Consider the following 24,218-nt stretch of genomic DNA (forward strand, 5'->3'; position numbering starts at 1 on the left):
AGATATCATTTTGGGATTCAATTGCGTTAAGTAAGTCATTCACGTATGACCATTTCCATGAGAGGTAGTCGTAACTGACTAATTTCTCATGATTTTTGAATAGTTCACTTAGCACTCATTGCATCGGGTGATGCTCACAGGGGTGAAGAAGTGGGATTGAAACTAGTGAAAAATGAATCACATAGCATCAATCATCACTTCCGGGGCTTGCACCCGGTAACCAGGACTTCCCAGGAGGTCACCCATCCCAGATCTCCTCTAGCTCAAGCGCGCTTAACTGTGGAGTTTTTCCCCACAATCAAGCCCACTTAGCTTGCTACCCCATTTGCAAAACCTTAGCAAGTATTGTGCCTCATGAAACATTCAAGTAGAGATCCCTTCACTCTTTTTGAATTTAAGTATGGGGGTTTACGCAGTGCATTATATTAGATATCATTTTGGGATTCAATTGCGTTAAGTAAGTCATTCACGTATGACCATTCCATGAGAGGTAGTCGTAACTGACTAATTTCTCATGATTTTTGAATAGTTCACTTAGCACTCACGTATGACCATTTCCATGAGAGGTAGTCGTAACTGACTAATTTCTCATGATTTTTGAATAGTTCACTTAGCACTTATTGCATCGGGTGATGCTCACAGGGGTGAAGAAGTGGGATTGAAACTAGTGAAAAATGAATCACATAGCATCAATCATCACTTCCGGGGCTTGCACCCGGTAACCAGGACTTCCCAGGAGGTCACCCATCCCAGATCTCCTCTGGCTCAAGCGCGCTTAACTGTGGAGTTTTTCACCACAATCAAGCCCACTTAGCTTGCTACCCCATTTGCAAAACCTTAGCAAGTATTGGGCCTCATGAAACATTCAAGTAGAGATCCCTTCACTCTTTTTGAATTTAAGTATAGGGTCGACAAAAATAGATTATTGTCGAACCTCAACAATTTACTCTTGAATTCTTTATGCCTTCCTATCCCATGGATACTATAAATGTGAACGTTATTTCCTCTTATGAACTAGCACTAGACACCTAAATTCAGTCCCATTCATTTTTACTACTAAAAATTATGGGACACCAATGCCAAGGATAATTTTTATGATATTTCCCATAATGTCATCATTCCTCTTCATCAGATACTATTTGGTCATCCTCCACCTAGTTTTACAGAAGCATCCATGTTAGGAATAAATCAGATAGGGGTTGGTATATTGATGAAATATTTTCATATATCAAAATTGATGGTTTCTTAGCACCCCCTCGTGCTTTGCCAAGGCATGTGCCTTATAGGATACTCTTAAGAGAAATTGCATATTAAACCCATTGGCATTAGCATCACCAAGGATTTATAATCATGATAAAAAAGAATATGGCCTTCATTTCTAATTCAAATGGGAGTTTATTCTTTAGCAAATGTTAACCATGCAAAAATAGAGGTTGTAGCATTAGATGATATCAAATTGTATTATATTATTCTCAAGAAGCATGATTTAGTTGGTATAGTGACCAATCATTATGAATCTCTAATGGGATTCAAGAAGACTTACAATAGTGAAGAAATTCGCTTTGATAATATCTTTAAAAGGTATAAAACTTATAAAGAGGTCCTTCAAATAATCCAATTAATCCCTAAAGAACAAAGAAATAATTTTTATGCTTTTCAAAGAAAGAGAAAAGTGTCTTTAGGGGCATATTTCCTGACAGATGGAAAGACACACGAATAGCAGCAAACTAGTGCTTCTACTTAAGCTCTTTCATCTTCAATTGACACAGTCAAAGAATTCATAAATGGAGATAAAGGAAGTCAGGACAAAGGTAAAGGAGAAAGATATGATGTTTAATAAAAAACATAGCTACCGAAGTCTCAAACAAGTAAATATAAAACAAAGAAAGTGCTTGCAAGTAGCATATAGGTAGATCAAATCCTGCCTTATCTCAAGATGAGCTACAACAACAAAAAGAATATCTTTTTGAAATGAAAACGAAACTAAAAGGAACTGAACTTGTACAAGTATGAGTTGAGACACAGGTATTTAGTGTGTCTATGCAACAAGACCAAGTAGGAAAGGTACAAACATGTCAGCCTTAAGGAAGTAACACTTAGTCTAAAAATGAATCAAATCTTATTCAAGAGTTTAACACTCTTGCTTCAAAAGATACTTAAACTGGTCAAGATGAACAACAAACAGATAATATGGCACCACGGGAGTTATCTCTAAGACTCATATTTCTTCTTATTAGGGGATCACTTCCCCTAATGTGATTTTCGTTCTCTTTAGATCCCATTGATGAAGAAGATATTCCTTTTATTAATTAATTATTTAATAGCAAGAAGAAGGCAATATTTAGAGGAAGGTTTAAAAGGAAAAGAGTTGATCAAAAATAAGAATCTCATACACAATAAATTATGATTTGGGATGCTTCCAATTTAACAATAAGAATTTTTAAATGAAGTTGAAAACTCAATTGGATCCTTTGCCAATGAAAACAAAGGGTTAATTAGCAATATGAGGTATATAATTAAATAATAGCAACAAAAGATTATTGAGATTGAATCCAAACTAGTGCAACAATTGTCCCAATTTGAAATAGAACACTAGCAAATAATTGTTGTTTTATTACAACGACATCAAAAGTGCCTTGATGATGTACAAAATGAGTTAAAGCTTGAAATTTAGAGGATATAGTAGGATAAGATGAATATTAATTCCCAAGGGTAAATTTATCAATATTTTCATCTCCTCACCACTAAAAATTATATACATGTGAACAAAAATAGCCAGACCTTGAAAACGAGTTCCCTAGTCCTATGCACCTTGCATGTTAGGTCAATATCAATAGTATGCATATGTAGGAAATTTCAATCTAATGACTATCATTTATAGAGGATAACTAAAGAGGAAGGATCTTAGTTGTAAGAGATATTGTATATTACAAATTAGTTGGAATAATGTCACACATGGCAATATAATTGGTAACCTCCATGACTTTAAGTGAAAAATAATTCAAGCCCAGCAAAGAAGGAAGCAAAATTTTTTAAAAGGTTGTTAAATGTGAGGGAATTTCCCTTCAATGTCCTCATTAGTGTACCTATTATAGGAAAACTAGAATCAAAGTACCTACTTGAAATGAGTACTATGTGTTGTAGAATATCAGTGACAAAAGCCTAGAGAATATCTTCAAACCTCAAAAGAAGTCCAAAAGATGAGCATAGGAATAAACCCATGACTTCATTACTATCAACTAAACTTTGAAGGTACAAGGGAAATTGGAGAAGGATATGGACTATCCAATGGTACAAGTTCAATTTCACATTTATAAGAACATATTCTTGTTTACATTGAAGAAGGAGAAATTAATGCTTTCTCGGGACACAGTTGAAGGTCATGGTATCATGAAGAGCTTTCCGCCTAATAGGGTCAAGTGATTACAACATCCTATGAAACTATCTGGAATGTATTGAATTCATCACAAGGTTCTCAACTAAATATCCACTCATATCATGAAAACTATCATCTTGTTTATGATAGTTTTAAAATCTTTTCCTTTATTTAAATTGTAAATTAGGGGAAGTTGAAGAGTTGTTACTAACTTTCTCATAATCTCAATAGTCACAAATGGAAATTACTAAAATCCACCTATAAAATCGTAAAACTTTCAATTTGAAAGGACTTTTTCTCTTTGATTGATCTCATTGGAGACTAGTACTTTTGTACTTACAATTGTAATATTTAGAAGCCCTAAAGACCATTGATAGAAATCTATGATCACATGCATCGTGTCCATGTTTATTACTCTTCATTAATAGTTCATGTATGTGTGTGCTTTGTAGGATATGTGCTACTAGGTTATGGATTATTTTGTAAGTTAGATAGTATTTTTCACATGCTTATTATTTCAGTTTATGTACTATCATTTATGAGCACTTGTTAGATATAAATGTTGACTATTCTTCATTTTTCCTAGCAAGTTGAACAACTATTGTTGTTCTAGATTATAGCTAATTTTTTCCCCTGCTGTGTGGTTTTTGTTTTTACTAGCTCGTTTTCTTCCTAAATCTATTGTATATTTTGTTGTTCACTAGCTTAACCTTCCATAAATAAGAATGGTTATCAGGCCAGAATCCAAATGGGTCTGTCATCCCAAATAATGTGAGGTCTAGTTGGGACCTCATACCAAAGACTACCCCTTGATGGGTATGTGTTATATTCTTTCCACAAATAGTCCCACACATGGACCCAATAATGGTTGGGCGGACCCAAGGATGGGGGTCAAACCCAAAGATGGTGGGTGGACCCAATAATGGTTGAGCACAAATAAGGATGGGGGTCAGGCCCAAGGATGGTAGCCAAACAGGCCCTTGTTTTTGCACATATTTTTTGCGCATGGTTTTGGTTATGATGGTTTTTCCCATGGAATTCGTAGATCCAGTCAAGGGAACTATGGTTATGTTCTAATCCAGGGTTAATGGATTGGGGTTTATGAATGCTTCGACATGTATATAATGTATTGTAACATTGAAAGGAATATAATGAAAAATCAATTTGGTTTTCCCGCTTTGGGGTTCCAGGAGAAAATCTTTGTGTCTATTTATATGTTCTCGCCATTGTATATTTTATTTTTTAAGAATTCATTTGCGGGTAATTTTTGTACAGTGTTAAAACCTACACCCCTGACTAATGCTGGGCCATAAATCCCTATCAATAGATTTGGTGCTAGAAGGAGGGCCAAAGGTGCATGGCTAGTAGAACTCCCATTTCTCACCAAGCACACACTTATAGTGAAAAGAATCAAAGCCAACCACCCCATAGTCCATCTACTCATGCTAAGCATTCTGAGAGAGAGATGAGCTATCAAGACATTATCTTTGATCCTAAAAGCCCATAAGTTTCTAAAAGAGATTTATACATTTTTCCTCCTACTGAAGTGAAAACTCTTAGGCATATCACCTGTGCTTATACTAAATAGCTTAGTGGACTTCTTATAGCTCCTCATATCACTAGAAATAAGGAAGTTAGAAGATTAATCACCAAGGATGGTGTCCCAGTTGATTCCATTGAGGATTTGGTTGAGCACACCCTTGAAGATATTTCAAGTTTTTTGGTTGAATCCCTTCCGACTCTCCCCCATCCACTCATGCACCCTTTGATACTAAAGGTGAAATTAGTCATGTTCTAAAGAAAAAATTGAATAGGAACATGTACCATTCATAATGGTCAACAAACCTCAACCTAGTGGACGTCGCAAGAAACCTTGGACCTTCTAGGAATTGTGCATGACATTCATAGGTGAACAGAAAGGTTATTTCCTATTTTTTATCCTAACACGATAGTTTCTCTCAAAGATCACATCGAAAAAAATTATTTGGTCTTACGTCTAATGAAAACAAATAATGAGGATGTGGAGTGTTGGTTATTCCCATATATGTAACGTACCCCCATCTATCCCATAACCCATACTAAGGGTAGAATAGGGTGTTACTATCATTGACCCAACCTCTAATGTCATGTTATGGAAATGGGGTCATAAAATTTCGTCATTGAGACCTTTCCAACAACATAAAAGTTACCTCAATTCAACTTATAGATCAAAAGTTAGAGCCATTTTAAATTTGGTCCATTATACTCTTCCATTTCGTTAGGGTCTACCATGTGGCACCCACGTGGTATCCCATGTGGTGCCTACACGGTAACTCGACCACTCCTGTATAAGTCCATGTGGAAGGGTGAAAGAACACACAAGTTTTAGCGTAGTTAGGGTCGGCCCCCATTGCCACGATTGATGAACCACCTTACCAGGCCCCCCCAACTTGGCTGACTCTCAGCCAGCCTAGTTCCTGACCAACTTGGATTTAAATTTCAACTAAACACCGCTACCTAGATGACTAGCCTAACTGTTGACCCCTAACCAAGCTAACTCAGTAAGGCCCGACCGAGGTCCAACTAAGCCAAGACTAAACTTATTTCTTATGCTACCTCCATTCCAACTTGCCCGACTTAGGATTTATTACAAATTTCTCACACTTAGAATTTTTTTACCCTTTTTAACTTAGAATTTTCTCATGCCACACAAACCAAAATTCCTTACATTTTGTCTATGTCCTCAGGAGAAATTTCAATTCCTCGAAAACTAAAGATACATACAGTATCTTCTAGATCCCTCCAAGCATGCCTTATCCATGAATTCCATTAGCTGGTGCACCCACACTATCATCTAATGTGTTGAAGCACACCATAATAGTCAATCAACATATTTTCCCTCACAACGATAGGATGATAGGACTCAGGCCAAAAAAATACATGTATCGCATGCATAATTCATATCAACAACATAAATACAGGGAAGCTCAACCTGATCCCAAACACAAGAGTAGATATAAATTTTACTCATTAAGAACACCTCAATAACACAAAGCACAAGAACCAGATTTAACAACCATACATGCGAAATACCATGTCCATCCAATTCAGTAAAATAGCATAGATTGATTTCAAGCTTATACCAACACATATATTCAAATATCTCTCACGACTAGAAATTAATGAGATTCAAGCTCACAAAACAATTATAGGAATCAACCATTCCTCATAAACTTTAAGAAAGGAATCAACATTCCATATTCCCACGGGAAATCACACCCCTCAGCATTATCTTAGACATTTAAGTAGTACAAAGAACATGTACATAACATTCAAATATTTAAGAGCATAAGTAAAAAATTATCATGTATTGAATAAAGAACTAACAACTCATATTGGGATGTCAACCCTCCACCCAACCTTAGATTGGCCTGCACTACAGTATTTTTTGCATCCAACCACCACTGAGCAAGATTTCAGAGCCTCAGGAATACAACCAATCCTACCAGTTGGAACAGGGTCTCCATAGGTCAATCCACCTCTACCCACCAGCTAATTAGGAAGTCAAATACAATGAATAGGGATCCATTTCCCTCAAGTGTTCTCAACATTTCTCCATTGTTTCACCATGGGGCTTTTAACTCATTCAGGATCAACACGGGGGTTCTTTATAAGCATAGGGAGTCACAACTTGACTCCAGGAGAAGAGTTTCATTTTAGCATGGGAGGGTTTATCGATTTGATAAGCATTGTAGGAGCATAGAGGCCTCCTCTCTAGATAATTCATCAGTGAGTGCAAGCACCAATGTTATCATCCCCCAAGGCTAAATCTGGTGGCTCATCGGCCCTTCAAGTACCTAGGTGCCTCTCTCTTGGCCAGTATGTTCATTAATCCACAAGATTCCCAGTGGATTCATTAGTCCTAAGGTATGTTAATTTTCCATTATTCTATGTTGTTATAATCACTTTAGCCCAATTCTTAACTTCAATTAGCAAACAAGTCAATCTTCTAGTAATAAATAACAATTGTAGATAGAACATTAAATGCAATGTACAATAGAAGACAATAAGAAACAATGATAAGAGACGCTAGGATTAGCCAAAGACTAGGTAAAAACCCCACAAGGAGGAAAACCATTTCAAATTCTTCTTCTTATTAGATTGTCATAAAATGTTCAGCGAAGAGAGTACAATGATCCAATTCACCAATCAAGTTTCAAAGGTCAACAATTTTTACTTTCCAACCAACTAATATACAAAATCCAAGAGATGATCCCAAAAGTCAAATCTGGTCAAATTGTCCAATCTGCAATTTTGGTCAAAGTCAATAATAGTCAAAGATGCCCTAGCCAGTCCAAAGGTCAATGGTCAAACACCTCCAAAAGAGATCAGTAAAAGGTCAAAAGATTCAATCTTCCAAGTTGGTCAAACTAAAGTCAAAACAACCCTAAACAACTTGATCAAACCTAGTCAATGGAAAGAGAAAGTTAACCACATTCAAAGTGCCCAGAAAACCTCGATCATTATGCCCAAGAATTCATCTTCCAAAACATTCCAAAAATAGCAATTCAAACTATGCCAAAACACAAAATGTCAATGTTGGTCAAAGAGAGATTTCGGCCCTCTGAAATTTTCTTTGTCACCTCTTTGCACATGTGGATGAAGACCTGCATTTTTTAGATAGATCGAACCTCCAAGAGAAGAAGAATGAATGTGTTAGTTATGTGTCCAAATGAGTTGCTAATGAGATATATTTATAGGCATTGGAGGAGACCCAATTTGTCTTTAAAGTCGACTTGAAATTTTGTGCACTTTTGGGTTTTCACATTAAAATTAAATTTTTCCTTGAGCAAATTAAATTTTTCCAAGGGAAAAGAGGGGTCTTTCTTGATGAGGAGGGTTGTCTAAAGTGTGAGTTTTTTTATGGTTTGGTAGCATCAGATAGGTGTTATAGTCTCAAGCTTGGTCAGAGAGGCTAAGAAACACTAAAATTCTAGAACCCAAAAAAAGTTTCAGGAGAAAACACCTAGAGATGCCTCAATTAAGTTAGTCAATATTTAAATATTTCCTAAGTATAACTTAGGAAAATTTATTAATTAATAGGGATTAATTGATAAAGGTGAGATTTCTCTATAAAATCACATGGATTGACTTAGAGACGATCTCAGTCATTGATGAGGATTTAATCATGGTCGTTGGTGAGCCAATAAGAGATTATAAGAGGAGGTTGATGGGGTTGGAGCAAAATATACTTAGTGATCAAGGTAGATCAAATTTCTCAGAGAGAAGAATTTAGCTAGAGAATAATTTGAGCTGGTGATCGAGTGGAAGTGACTAAGGGAATAGCACAATGACTAAGGGAGCAATGCGGTGACTAAGGTAGTAGTAGGGTCATTTCCAACATATTTTCTCAGCAGCAGAGAAGCAATAGTTGGGAGGATGAATTATTTCTGCAGAGAGGCCGAGCAGCTAGTGAAAATAGCCAGAAAACCCAGTTCGATGTGTTGGACAGTGATCATTTCAATTGCAAGTTGTCAAAATATCACCTGGAAGACAGAGCAAGTCACTTCCAGGACTAGAGGGAGGCAATACAGCTCATCCAGAGCCAGCTAGTAGGCAATGCATATTATCTGGGTCAAGCAGAGCGAGTCGACTGGAAGAAGTGTGAGTTGGGCCAGAGGGGCTACGTTTGGTTGTAGAAGGGGGGAATTTCCTCCAAATAATTTTGGCAGTATATTTTTCTAGAGGATAACCAGTTTGGCATCCATATTTGTACTCAGAATTTTTGTCGCAACATGATAATAATAAAACCCTCATCTATTGCATTGGTTTTTCCACATTGGGTTTTTTGGGGAAAATTGTCCAAAAATAATTGTCATATTATAGCATGTGCGTTCTATATTTCTCAGTTTCCAGCATTTTATTTTCGCAAAATTTTATTTGTGAAGAATTGCAGTGTGATTTATTCATTGTTTCTCATAGCAAATAAACTACATAATTAACGAGTTAGAAGAATAAATTTCCAGTTGCTGCAATTTAAAGAAAATTTCACACAAAGGAGGGAATTTTTCCCTGAGCTACCAAATTGACAGTCCCTCTTAGCTAGGGAGAAATTTTCAACTGCATCATATGTCCATCTCAAATGTCTTTCCATTATCAAGTTGAATTTCATCTCTGCTCTTCTCTACTCATTTCTATTGAACACTCTCGAATCTAAAAGAAGAAGAAAGTGACATCATAGGGGAGATTAAGCTACTACCCTCCCTCTTGTGACAATAGGCGAGATACAACTTACCAAGCAAGGATCGCATCCATCCTGTTGTTTATCAACATGCGAGATGCAACTTGCTATAGAAGGTAAGGATCACATCCATCCTATCGTCCATTGACAATGGGTGAGATCCATCTACCAATAAAGGATCACGTCCATCTTGTTGTTTCATCAACAGGCGAGATATAACTTTCCATAGAAGGTAGTGATCACATCCATCCCAATTTTTTTTTATCTTCGCATGTTGACCCTCAAGAGTCAAGTGGTAGAACACTTGCATCCTAATAACTTGAGTGAGATACCACTTTCCATGCAAGGATCACAACCATCTCAAGTCATCTCAACCCATTGGCCATATGGGGAGGAACAATGCCAACAAGCCCATATTGTGGTTAAGATGCATACTGGGGCATATTATGTCAATCATGATAAGGGGAGATACCAAAATTGTCATAAATGATAAGGATCACTCACACCTTCTGGTGACAATAGGTGAGATATTGCTTATCACAAAGGGTAAGGATCAAAACCATCCTATTGTCTAGAGGTACCTCAACCCTAGGAGCTCTCAAGATCACTTCCTCTCCCTGTGAGTTCAAATAGGGTGGAAGATCATAGTTGAGTTTCCTTGATCAATCAGGACCCTTACCTGGGAGGGTCACATCCACTAGTCCAAGTTGCTCTCTGAAGACCATCCACTATAGTGATACCTAATCACTATATTCTTAGACTTATCATGAAATATGAGATTATCTACCAATCATACCCCACCCTTGTTGTCACAATATATGATTTTTTGTGTACAAAACCTGCTCAAATAGTTCTCAAAAGAACTCCTTTAACCAGACTACCTCACAGATATCCATGCTAGCAGCAATGTACTTTGCATTGGTCATGCTTAAGCTATGGACTTATGCTTCCTACTCATCCAAGATACAATAACATATCTCAAGCTAAAGCAACACCCTGATGTACTCTTCCACTCGATAATTTTTCCAACCAAATCATCATCAATGTATCCATGTAATAAAACATCTCTGGCAGTATATCTCAAACCAATATTTAATATCCCATGAAAATATCTCAGTACGTGTTTGGAATCAACCCAATGTGCATGGAGCTCAGTCATGAATTCACTCAAAGTGTTGACTGCAAATCATATGCCTAGACAAGTGTTCACAAGGGACACAAATGCCCCAATTAGTTGTCGATACTCAGAGGGGTTTTCCAAGTCAAGTCGAGCAACATCTCCACATAACTTCTTGAAGTTTATCTCCATCGAGGTGAGCAAGGATTTTCATTCAAGAATTCCAAATATTTCCAACAATTTCACAACATATTTTCCTTGAGAAAGGAAAATATTTTCAGGCTTTTTCCATACTGATAGTCCCAAAAAATAATGCATCATACCAAGATTCTTTCATTTTGAACTCAAAGGTTAGGCCCCTCTTAACTTGAGCACTACGGTCTCACTACCTGTCAAGAATAAATCATCAACATATAAAACCAAAATAAAAGGAATAATTTGAACCACTTTGAACTTGAGGATCAGATCAACACTACTTCTCGTGAATCCAAGTTGCACCAAGTAACTGTCAATGTGGGCATACCAAGCTCTGGGGGCTTGCTTCAAACCATATAGTGCTTTCTTCAACCTAAAAATGTCAATCGTCCTGACCTTCACTTCAAATCTATAAGGCTTCTCAACATATACTTCTTCATGTAGTATGTCATGAAGAAATGTCATCTTTAAATCCATCTGGTGAAGGGTCTATCCTTGACTAGTAGCAAGGGAAACAAGCAATCTCATGCTGGTGTAGCAAGCTACTGGTGCAAATATGTCATCATAGTCTTCTTCCTATTTTTGGGAGAAACCTCTAGCCACAAACCCTGCTTTATATTTCTCAATGCTTCCATTAACCCCATGCTTAATCTTGTATAGCCACTTGGAAGGCATGACAAACTTTCCTTTTGGTCTTAGAACAACATCCCATACATCATTCTTCATAATCCACGCATACTCTTCGGCCATGGCATCCTTCCAAACCTGCTCTTTTACTGCCTCTTTAAAGGTGGAAGGTCTAGCTTGTATGATGCAGCTCATAGCTACAATATATCCTTGATACTCGCATGGCTTCTTGTTTTCTCTAAAGGTCCCTTTGGCAGGAACATGTCTTTCAGCATCTTGTAATATATCTTGAAGACACAATGGTCTCTTCCTAGTAGGGGGTTCACTTAGAGGTGGATTTGAGGTGTCCATAGGCTTTATGAGATCATCATTAGCATCTTTCTCTAACTTAGGCACAAATGGGTTGTTACACAATATTTTATCACGCCTCCTACACTTCCCTGTGACATACCTTGAAGTGCCTGAAACATTATCATTATATAGTATACTCATCAATGTGTACATCTCAGATCCCTCCTTTAACTTTGCCTAGAAAATATCTAAATCTTTCCCTGAAGAAATAGCTCATGAAACCCTAAAATGAGAATCATCGCTCTTATGAAGCTCAAAACCGCGATGATTGCATGTTGCACCTTGTTAATCTAGCAATGGCATCACTTTTTTCTCTCTCATACCGCGATGGTCTCAAAAAGGAAGTTTTCCCAAAGAGTATGCGAAGCTTCGTGATCTAGAAGCTTCTAGAGCGGCGAGCTGGAGGTGGTTTCACATAGATGAGGTCGAATACTCCTAATTTGACCTCATGGTCTCATCCATATGAGCTACCTTCTTAAGATGTGGGCCTAATCCTATATTTGGAGGAGGTTTAACTCCCTCTCCCAGCTTATAAATTTCCTTCTACCATTCCCAAATGGTTGATCTATGTCCATTTGCACCCCTATGTTGTGCTTGTTCTTAGAGGTTATTCATTAGACTTGGAGAAGGAGTGTTGGAGAGTTTCTTGGCTTGGACTTGGATTACCACTCAAGGACAACCTTTCAGCATCAAGGCTATGGTTGTAAGCTTCCCCTTTATTCTTTAAATAATAATACAACTGTTGGTTCATCTTCCCAATATATATGTTAATGTATGTATTTGTTTGGAATTCCTTGATCAGCTAAATAGATTATTATTGGATTTGTTATTGGTTTTGGCATGCTTTCTTGTCTCTTGGTCATTTGTGCAGGTACATAAGCACTGAGAGAAGCAAGAACAAGGCCATGACACAAGCGGTTCAAGGATATCAACAAAGGAAATCAAATTAGCATCAGAGCAAGGTAGGCCCTCTCTCTTGTTCTATTTTTCAATCATAATCTAGGAAGATGTCTAGTTGATTGTCCTTTCAGTTGCTAGACCCACTCATTTGGCTAGAGGGATTGTCTCTATCCGCAGAGAGAATTAACCTTGTCAAAAAAATGGTGACTCCCCTAGGGATCCTATGACCCTTTCCTTCCTTTCCTTCACCTTGTCTTTTAACGAGTTTGGTCAACCATCGATTTTTAGACTTCATTGTTTGCTTGTAGTCAGTGTCATTGCCTGGTAGATGTCTGAAGATTGTTAAATTGAGTTTTTTTTGAAAATTTTAGATTTCTTTGTCTTTTTCATCGACCATCATAGATATAAGCCTGAACGTCGTGATGATATCGCGGTTTTTTAGTTACAGTAGCGATGATCACTACTTTACTGCTAACAGGTGTGCTGATTGTAGAAAACTTAGAAATTTAGGGTTTTCTCTTTGATTTTCGGTTTCAATTGTGTTCTCCTTGTGATTTACCAATGTATTTCTCATTGACTCTCTCAGTGTCTGCATTCAATTTCCTTTTGACTTGGCTTGAGTGTTCTTGAAGTTTGATTAGCCTTTTAGGGTTCTAGGTCTCCTAGGTCAACCTTACTACACTCGTTGGTCTTCAGATCATAGATTGATTGCCTGCGTTAAAAAGCCTTTGTGTGTTCAGACATGCTTGCAGACAACTTTTGGTTCTTGTGACTTAAGTTTTTTTCATTAGAGGATATAGTGAAAGTTTCTTAAGCTTCATTTGATGAATGATACATTACAATTCGATCGTCTCATTGGGATCAAAAGAAAGTGTTCGCTTTGAAGTTTTTTATGTTTCGAACTGAAAGTGAAAGTGTTATTCTTTTCCTAGCTCTTGGAACATTTTGCATTGCATTCAAATCATTGATGCGAAAGTGATTTTCATACTTCTTGGTTTTCTTGCATTCTCTTTCCCTTTGCACTAGATTACATTTGTTGCACTTTGAAAAGGAGAAAAATCATCATTACATCTAATGGAAATTTTGCTTTAATATTTGTTTTGGTGTTGCATTTTCTTATCGCGTGAAAGATTAGATTTCATATTTTGCATTTAGCATTTGAAGGTAGTCATAGATGCATATTGCATTGGGTGTGATGCATGATTTGATTGATTTTCTTCCCTACATAGCTAGCCTTCATCGAATTGAAAGATTTCATTTCATCATCTAGTTTCCATTTTAGGAAGAAAAAACATCGTTAAGGCCTTGAAATTGAGACATAATTACAAGGTAAAATTTAAAATATATCAATTAACCTAAGGAGCATTTGAAACATTAACGATCATATATAGTGGTCTAAGTTAGGGACATGTTCCGGCATCTTTAAAACTTAGTAGTTGTCATTCGCTTCGGCATTAGACAACTCTAGCACAGACTTTTGCTCCTAGTACTGTCGTGTATATAAAGAGAGACCCCTCTAGGTTGTAGTCCTTTATCCATAGGAAGTTGATTCTGCGTCCCTATAAACGTGATACATCGAACACAACATTCAGGGAGATTGCTTGCACGTACATCAAGTCCTTGGTCAATTTATTGGCGAAGGTGTATATTGCAGTTCATGGTTACTTGGTACTCCTTTTACCTAGATTCGCTTGAGCAGTCATTTGATCTTTTCTAACTTGTTAAATTTGAAGAGATCATCGAGAAAATTGTCCTTTCATGCTCGCAAAACTATTTGAAAGTGACTAGAGTCACCTTTTCGCCCTTTCCTCAACTCTTAAAAAATGAAAAGGCAATATTTTTGTTTCTAAGATATAACTGCCCACAATAAACATGTCATCCTAAGAAGTTGCTTCTAAGACCAAATTGAGTAATTCCCTATTAATTTGAATATTGTTAAAGCATTAATCAATTGTTTCCTTTCCTTTTTTTCCATTGAGGGGAAGCCATCATGGCTAAACCATTGAATTCATCTCATAGTTCCCCTTCATTGTCTGATACTAAAGGGTCCTCCCAAGGAGTTCATCCAGATTTCCTCAGTTGCTTGAGGATCAAGGTGTTGAACTTGGAATTATTATGAGTATCCAACCTTTGTCTTCTTTCCCACCTCCATCAAATTCCTAGTCACCACAAGAATCCCATCTAGATTCCTCTAATAATTCTATACAAACACCCGAGATTCTGGAGACTCCAGAAAGTCCACAAAGACTAGTTGTTTATCCACTGAACCCATTTTTCAATCTTGTTGTGATATCTCCATAGCGTCCATACAATCCGTACGATCGGCATGTTGTTCCTTTGGAGTTATCTCCTCGTACATCTCTGGTTCCTCATCGCCATTTGTTTCCATCTATGGAGTCAGAAGGCGAGATCCCAGTCTCCGCTCCGGGTCATTCAGAAGTTTTTACTACCCACATTCCTCACGTAGATGATGAGCAAGGATATGAGTTCCCTCCAGAAGGCTTCCCGTTTACAGGAAGCATCCCATCTCTTTCTTATCCTGGGTTTAGTGAGCCCATATTACCGCATGATTATACCTCTCTAGCTCAGTGGGTTTCAGGCACTCCTAGTGCCTCGTCATTGTATTAGAACCCCATCTGGTCTTCCAACACTATGCCTACGTCAGTTCCATTCGTTCAAAACATGACCTCTTGACCGATTGTGCAAACTGAAATCACTTTAGTTTCGGTTCAACCTACCATTTCATCTCAACCTTTTTTTTCGTTTCAACCGACGATCTCAGGCCAGGTCTCAGTAAGTTCTTCTATCCCTCCAGTGGGTGGATAGACTGTGCCACCGCCTGGGGGGTAAGATCCAAATATTCCCATGATGTCTAGTGAAACCAGTGCGAGTGGATTACAAACTCACATGGTTGGAATGAATCAACCCTTTTACAACGTTATTCCTAACCCTGCTAGTCCATCTGGGTCAGGTAACATCCAATACCAGCAGCCATATATGGCTCAGGTTCCATTCCAACCGGCTTATGTCCCATATGGTTCACAAGCTATGGTAAATCCTCCTTACATTACTCAAGATGGGCCTTATGTTCAGCCTAGCCAATCCATTGTGCCTGGTGGATAAGGACAGATCCAATTCAGGAACTATTAGTACCCTTAGGGTATCACCCCAGGAACTGTCCAGATACCCTTGCAACAACAAGGACAACCTTTGCAACAACAAGGGAAACCTTCGCATCAGCAAGGGAAATATTTGTAGTAGCAAGGGAAAGCATTGCAACAGCAAGGACAACTACTACAACCATAAGGGAAACTTTTTCAATAGTCACAGCAACCTTTGCATCTGTAGATGTAGTTTGTTCAGCAGTCCTCCCAACCTTTTTCCTCGCAAGGCCAACCTTTGCAGCTGCAGGGCCAACCTTTACAGCAGCAAAGCCAACCTTTGCAGCAACAAGGTCAGCCTTGGCAACAACAAGCCTTATATGCATATCAGCAAGGTCAACCTTTGCAAGGTCAAGGTCAACCCCTGCAACAGCAAGTTCAAAATCCTTACGTCTAGGGTCAACAGGTTCAACAACCTTATAACTGTATGCCGCATACAATGCTCATTAGCAGCCTATGGCAGGGCAGTATCAAACCTACCCAGGACTGAATCCTCCTTATGGGCAAGGTAACCCTCAGTGGGGGTAACATCATATTCCATATGGACAAAATCCACCACTATGGGGGCAAAATCCTTACCAACAAGGATGGACTCTGCAGTTTGGGTCTCCTCAAAGGCCCTATATTCCATTTAACATGCAATTTCCTTTCTTGGCTACATTGGAGCTGCCTGATGTTTCGAGGCTCACAAGTGATCCCATTCTTCATTCATCATACTGGCCTCGAGTTCCATCAAAAATTTTGAGCGATTGCCCCAAATTTGAGGGAAAAGTGAAGGAGGATCCGCAAGCCCATGTGATGACATATCACCTCTGGTTATCCTCCAATTCGTAGGTTGTTGAATCTTCGTATTCGACTTTTCCAAAGGACTCTCACAAGTGCTACCACCAAGTGGTACATCGAATTGCCTTGAGGTACCTACGGTGACTTCAACTCTCTCGCTATGGCTTTTCTTACTCATTTCCAGCTGCCAATTCGCTATGAAACTAGCACTCATTTTCTTACGTCACTAAAGAAAGACACCGTGACACACATCTCTAATCATATCCATGAATGGAGACATTAGCGTCGCCTCATCAAGTTTGAGATTGCTAATGAATTGTTGACAGAATGGTTCACAAAATCATTCGTCAGCAAAATTGCTAAGGACATATCCATGGGTGGATGTGTTACCGAAGAGCAAGCTATCACCCATGCTCAGTATTTAGACCTATTCTATTCTCTGAGATGCTTCAAGATCATCACCAAGTCTGATAGCATCGAAGTATTTTGATACACCACATGTTGATGGTGTGATTGGTTTTGTGTCTCATACTCCTGCGAAAGCTTCTTAGAAGCAAAAATCGATCTCGAACACTGATTCCAATAATCCCTCTAAGAATTCATCCAGTCCTGGTAAAACCTCTGAGGTTCATGTTGTCCAGTCTACCACAACAGATAAATACTCTAAAGGTAAAAATAAATTCAAAGGTAAGGCCAAAGCCGATGCCCCAAAACAGGACCCTCCTAAATCTTCTGTTGACAATGCTTCTCGTAGAAAGCCGAAATATCCTTGCATCTGTGAGGAGGATCATTACACTAAAGATTTTCCCCAACGATCTGAATTTAGTTGCTTGCTAAAAGAGACTCTGGCTATCTTAAAATAACCCTTTCTGTCCCAATAGAACCAATTGGTAGACCAACCTCAGTCTTCTACTTCCTCAAGTTCCCAAGTTTTCATGATGCAATGTTCGTCACCTATCTCGATCGCTACTCGAACCAAGGAATATCAAGCTACATCTAAACAAACCACGGAGAAAGAAGACCATGATGCTTCTTCTACTTCTACTCCATCCTCTTTTGGTATGCTCCATATCGAGCACCCTAACAGTGAGTCTATCATCCAGCCACCCCCTAAAGATTTTCTTCGGAAGTCATCTTTCAATATGAATGCCAGAGTTGTGCAACATTATAATATTGTTGAGGATTTAGCTTAGGCGCCTTCAGCGATGTCTGCCTTGGAGGTTCTTCAATCTTGTCCAACTCAACGGAAGTCACTATTGTCTGCTATAGATGTTATCAATCCTTCTGATTCGTGTCTGATTACTTTCAATATAGAGAATCATGTACCACGTCTTCCTCATTATATCACATTTCTGATCCAAGTCCTTATTAAAGGAAAGATGATTCATCGAATGATTATTGATGAAGGTGCCTTGACCTGCATCATGTCAATTCTGTGTTGGAAAGCCATTGGCTCTCCTCCTCTTAACCAATCTCTGAACAACTTGGAAGCCTTTGATGGCAGAGGTTCGCAACCATACAGTGTTCCCACGAGCTTACCGATTACGTTAGAAGGCAAGATCGTTGAATTAGAAGTAGAAGTTGTAGATGCCAATCTCAACTACAACCTTCTTCTCGGGCGACGCTAGACTCACGCCATGTTTTGTATGGTGTCTTCTTTGTTCCGCGTACTTCGTTTTCCTCATGAAGGAAAAATAGTCACAGTTGACCAACTACCTTTCTTCTCTTCTAGTTCATCCAACAGTAACGTTCCTTATGTAGGCAATATTGAGATTCCTCATGAGAGCGTGGGTGCAGGTATCTTCAAAGACTCTCCTTTAATGGGCACTTTTTCTCTCCCATGTCCAAATGTTCATTCAGTCAATATGATCTCAGATGCCGCAGATCCTTGGATTATCCCTTCTGAAGATCAAAATTGACTCATTTGGCGATGTTATGCCTTTAAGTCCATTGGAGACAAATTATCAGGAAATTTTCTTAGCTTCAATGGCCACTTCAGAAAGTCATATTGTCTTCAATATGAACCTAGACACTTATGTGCCATCCCCTTAGCTTGGTCCTTCAGATTCTCTAGATCCCTTGAACGAGACATTCCCCATTAACGATAGTATCGTGGAGGTCATGTCTCTGCAAGAAGTTCCATGGAATGGCTTACATCATCGTTCTTCCTTTCTCCCTCGCCTCGATGAGATGCCTTCTTGTCCTGAAGCATCTGTTTCTCATCCTTTTACGCCTCTATTTCAAACACCTGTTCAAGTACATGAAGTCTTATCGAAGGGTAATATGGGAAACATCACTGCTACGATGCCTATTGATATTTCCGTTAAACTAGGAATTGTCGAGAACATCCATATAGGGGTTTCTTGTTCTCCAGATGAGATCAAGATCTATACTCTACTTTTTAAATAATTCTGAGACATTTTCAATTGGTCATACGAGGAGATGCCTAGTATTGATCTAACCATAGTGGTGCATGAGATACCGACATATCCTGGTGCTAAGCCTGCTTGACAACAACTTCTTCCTGTGCACCCTCAAAAGGTTGTTGCTATCAAAGCAGAAGTAGAAAAGCTTTTTAAAGAAGGTTTCATTTTTCCTATTCCATTGACGGGTTGGGTATCAATATCATCCTTGTTTCCAAAAAGCAAGGCATGATACGTGTTTTTGTTGATTACAGCGATATCAATCTTGCGTGTCCTAAATACAATTATCCTACTCCCTTTATCGACCAAATCATCGACAAATGCGCAAGGAGTGAGCTTTGTTCTTTCATGGATGGATTTTCTAGCTATAACTAGATTAACATTTCACCCGCTGATCAGCACAAAACAACCTTTATCTATCCTTGGGGTACCTTCGCTTACAAAAATCTTCCTTTCGGTCTCAAGAATGTTGGTGCCAATTTTTAGAGAGCAATGTCCTATGCATTCCATGACATTCGACATATTGTTCAGCCATACCTCAATGACTTGCCTGCTCATTCGGCTAAACGTCGTGACCATCCGAATCACTTAAGAGCTATCTTTTTACTATGTCAGCATTATAATATCCATCTTAATCCACACAAGTGTGTGTTTTGCATCGATTCTGGCCAACTCTTAGGTTTTGTCATGTCTCATGAAGGGATCAGGATTGATCCATTGAAAGTTGAGGCCATACTCAATTTACCCCCTCCTTCATCACTGCTGCAATTGCAAAGCTTGCAGGGAAAAGCTAATTTCCTCTGTTGATTTGTCCTGAATTACGTCGAACTTTCCAAGGGTTATACTTGCTTACTTAAGAAGGGGATCCCTTTTATTTGGGATTAAGTTTCTCAAGAATCCTTCGATGATTTAAAGAAAGCCTTGATCTCCTTTACTCCATCCCCCCGATTACCGCCGCGATTATTTCCTGTATTTGGCTGCAACTAACAACACCATTATTATGGTGTTAGTTCAGGATGGCGATGATGGCAACGAGCATGTGGTTTATTATCTGAGCTGGAATATTCTTGATATTGGCTCATGTTATGCTCATGTCGAGAAGCTTGCTTTAGCAGTGGTTCATGTCATTCAAAGGTTTTGATACTATATCCTTTTAAGGAAAACCACAGTAATTTTTTATTGCAACCACATGACATATATATTGACTCATCAGTTGCTAGGGGGTAAATACTCCAAATGGATCGTCATCCTACAAAAGTTTTATTTGGAATTCACTGTTTCTAAATTAAAGAAATCGCTCATCTTTGCTGAGTTAATATGTGCTCTTCCGTCTACAAGAACCTCAACCGATTTTATTGAGAAGATACCCGATGAAACATTGTTTCTGATCAACACTCTTGACCCCCGGTGTGGATACATTATTTTTATCTCCAAACCCAGACCTTTCGATCTGAGTTGTCCCGATCGGATCGGCGCTAGATCCAGCATTAGTCCCAACCCTATCGGATCCTTGGTGATACCTTGTATCAGGTCGGTGTGGACTCTATCCTTCAGAGATGTCTCACCCTTGAAGAAGCTGAGTGGGTCCTAAATGATTTCCACTTTGGTGCCTGTGGTGGTCATATGTTTGGATATACCACTGCTCAGAAGATCCTTCAACCCAGTTATTTCTGGCCTTCTATCTGTCCAAAAATGCCATGAATGCTAGATTTTCAACCGCAAACAACGCGCCCCATGCACACCCCTACACCCAGTAATTATTGTTGGCCCATTTTCCAAATGGGGCATTGCTTTCATGACATGTAACCCTCACTCGTCTGGGGGGCATGGTTATATCATTGTCGTCATCGACTATTTTACAAAATGGGCCGAGGCGATGCCTACATGCAATGTCAACGGTATTATTGTCGCGCAGTTCCTTTTTAACCATGTTATAGCACGTTTCGGTGTCCCTCAAGCTATCGTGACTGACCATGGATCACATTTTCATCAGCACATGATGGTAGAGTTAACTGCTCAGTTGGGCCTTCGACATGATAGCTCGACTCCATATTATCCACAGGCCAATGGCCAAGTTGAAGCAATCAATAAGGTTTTGATTACTATGCTTCAGCATACCATTGGGAAGCACAGAAAATATTGGCATTTAATTCTTTTCTCAACTCTTTGGGCTTACCGAACCTCTACTAAGGTGGCCACTGGATTCACTCTGTTCTAGCTAGTGTATGATTTAGAGGCAACTCTTCCAATCAAATGTGAAATCCCTTTGCGTAAGCTATCTATGAAACTTATTTCGAATGCCTCGCCTGAAGAGGAGAGGCTACTATATCTTGAGAGACTCGATGAGACTCGTCACATCGCTGTGATGGTCATCGAAGCTCAAAATAAATGAGTAAAATCTCATTTTGACCAAACTGTTTCTCCTCACACTTTCGCTGAAGGTGACTTGGTCCTTATTTATGATCAAGCCAACGATAAGTTGGGGGCAGGAAAGTTCGAACCTATGTGGCATGGGCCCTACATTTTCAAACGTGTCTTATAGAAAGGTGCCGACGAGCTATGTGATTATGAGGGAAATGCATTTTCACAGCCCCGTAATGGGTTGTATCTCAAAAAGTATTATGTGTGAAATTCATATGATAACTTCTGTACATTAGTGTATGAATTCATTAGTGTGCGTTTTGAATTTTTGGTGTGTTTGTTTTCTTTGTAGACATATGTTTTTCTGCTTACCCTGTGTTCCACTCGGTTTGTAGATGTCATCGGTCATTACATTAGTTTTGTTGATGGTGCTTGTCGTATCACACATAAACTTTCTTCCACAACATGGGTACTCTATGACCCTAATGGCGAGCTGATTAACTTACAAGGTATCTACCTTGGTCAAACAACCAATAATATCGCTGAGTATAGTGCAATTATTGAACTCTTGTCAGAAACAGTTTCTCTTGGCATTAGGGATTTAGTTGTTAAGTTGGATTCATAGCTCGTTGTGTTACAATTGAACAATCATTATTTAGTAAGAAATCCACAAATATTTCCTATGTATCTACGTGTTAGATTTTTGGAAATAAATTTTGATTACATTAAATATCAACATATTCCACGTAATTTAAATACATTAACTGATGCATTAGCAAATTTTGTTCTTGATAAGCATTTGCGTCATTTGTAACTGAATCATGTTATGAACACATAAGTAGAAATAAAACATGCATATATATATATATATATATATATATATATATATATATATATATATATATATATATATATATATATATATATATATATATATATATATATATATATATATATATATATATATATATATATATTGATAGATATCACGTCTGTCGTAGTTTTTACATCAAAATGTCAAAAAATAGAGTTTTCTGAGACACTTGACTTTCAAAGCCTACAAAATGTGTAAAATACTAGAAGAATTATCAAACTGCGCGATACTCATGGTAGCACGTGACTACTTTGATCACTCGGCCTAACAGCCAATGCAGTCTCATAGAGAATCCAACTGTATGTCTATGCCAACGCAATGGAACATCATTGATGGTGGCATAATCTGGAACCCCTCGGGTGATTGCCTCTAGATTGTGCTTCATCTTGGCTAAGGGGTTAGCCTCTTCCTCATAACAACCACTATCGAATGGGCAGATCGCCGTGCTATTGATGACATGCCTAGTGGTCTCTTTGGTCCCACATCTACACATTTATCATAAGTTGAGTCTTCGATTACATTCTCATAAAAATCATAAGAACTTGAAAAAATTCAAAAAACAAGTTTTTACCTGCGTCGATCCACTGTTCGCCTGGTGGTAGAGGTAGATCTGGATCCCCTCTAAAATTCATGCCAGCATAAGCATAGTCATTCACCATAATTAATTGGCGTTCAAGACAAGTAAAGAACAGTGGTGGGTAGTGCACATGATGTTGGCTCGTGCCTCCTCAAGGCATGAGCTGGCTCCATCTCACAAGCCTCGGATATCAGGGGGAAAGATGTGGTACTCCTGCCCATTGATACCAGAAGAGTGGTATTCGCTCCAAGAAGAAGGTCACTAGTATGGAACCAAGCTGGAATTGCTTCAGGTGTTCATGCTTAACCTTGGTCAGTTAGCGCTTCATGTTCACCAAAAGACCTCCACATCAGTTGAAGATGGTGGGGGTCAAACAAGCAATAGCATACTGAAACTAAGACTTGGAAGCCTCATGAATAGCTTGCGTGCCAGATACACACGCCATGGTGAACAATATTGTTCTCAGAACAAGGTTATTGGTGATTGTTGCAATCTTCACCTTACCTTCATTGGTTATCTCATCTCCAGGACTAAAACTCCTGATACTCTCACCTCCTTGGCAATATCCAAAGAGTTGAATGGCTTCTCCTCGACGGGATAATCTCATGATGAAATAGATGTCAATTTCCTCCAATTCCAGTTCTTTCTCTTTGACGATGAAGATCTCTTAATCTACATTCCAAAGGCTAATAAGATAAGGTAGCAACTCCATCCGTGCCCTCAACCCTGTGGTCCAGAAGAATTTCAGTAGGCCACAATCTCTCAAAACATTTATGCATGCCGGATCTTGAGATGGTTGGTGATCCTTAGCCTCATTGCCTCTTTATTTCCACTCTAGGACCATATTTCTCCTGCAAACAACATTTGAACACTTCTTAATGTTTTTTCCATGGATAAAAATCAATGTTTCTTGATTTAAAATGAATTTTTAATCTCCAAAAATTTCTCTAGGCACCATTGCACCTGTTTTTCAAAATAGTACGATGGCATCGCGTGAGCCTTTGGGCTCAAGTGCGACCATCATGGGTCCGATGACCATACCTGTGATAGTCGTCAGTGACCTAAATTTTAAAAATCCTCTTTTCTAGCTTAAAATTCACGTTAAAATTGCATAAAAAGGTAATGAAATGCAAGAGTAGGGATGAGGCTCTTGCCTGCCGCAAACGGATCGTGAAATAGTACCCTGGATCTCCCGCAGGAGCCACTGCAAAATCAAGGAAATTAGGGCATAAAAACACTATCAGAGCTCAGTT

This window comes from Pinus tabuliformis, chromosome 4_2 (genome assembly GCF_031772625.1).
Source record: "Pinus tabuliformis cultivar Carrire ecotype Pingquan chromosome 4_2, CPIR1, whole genome shotgun sequence".
Classification (NCBI taxonomy): domain Eukaryota; kingdom Viridiplantae; phylum Streptophyta; class Pinopsida; order Pinales; family Pinaceae; genus Pinus; species Pinus tabuliformis.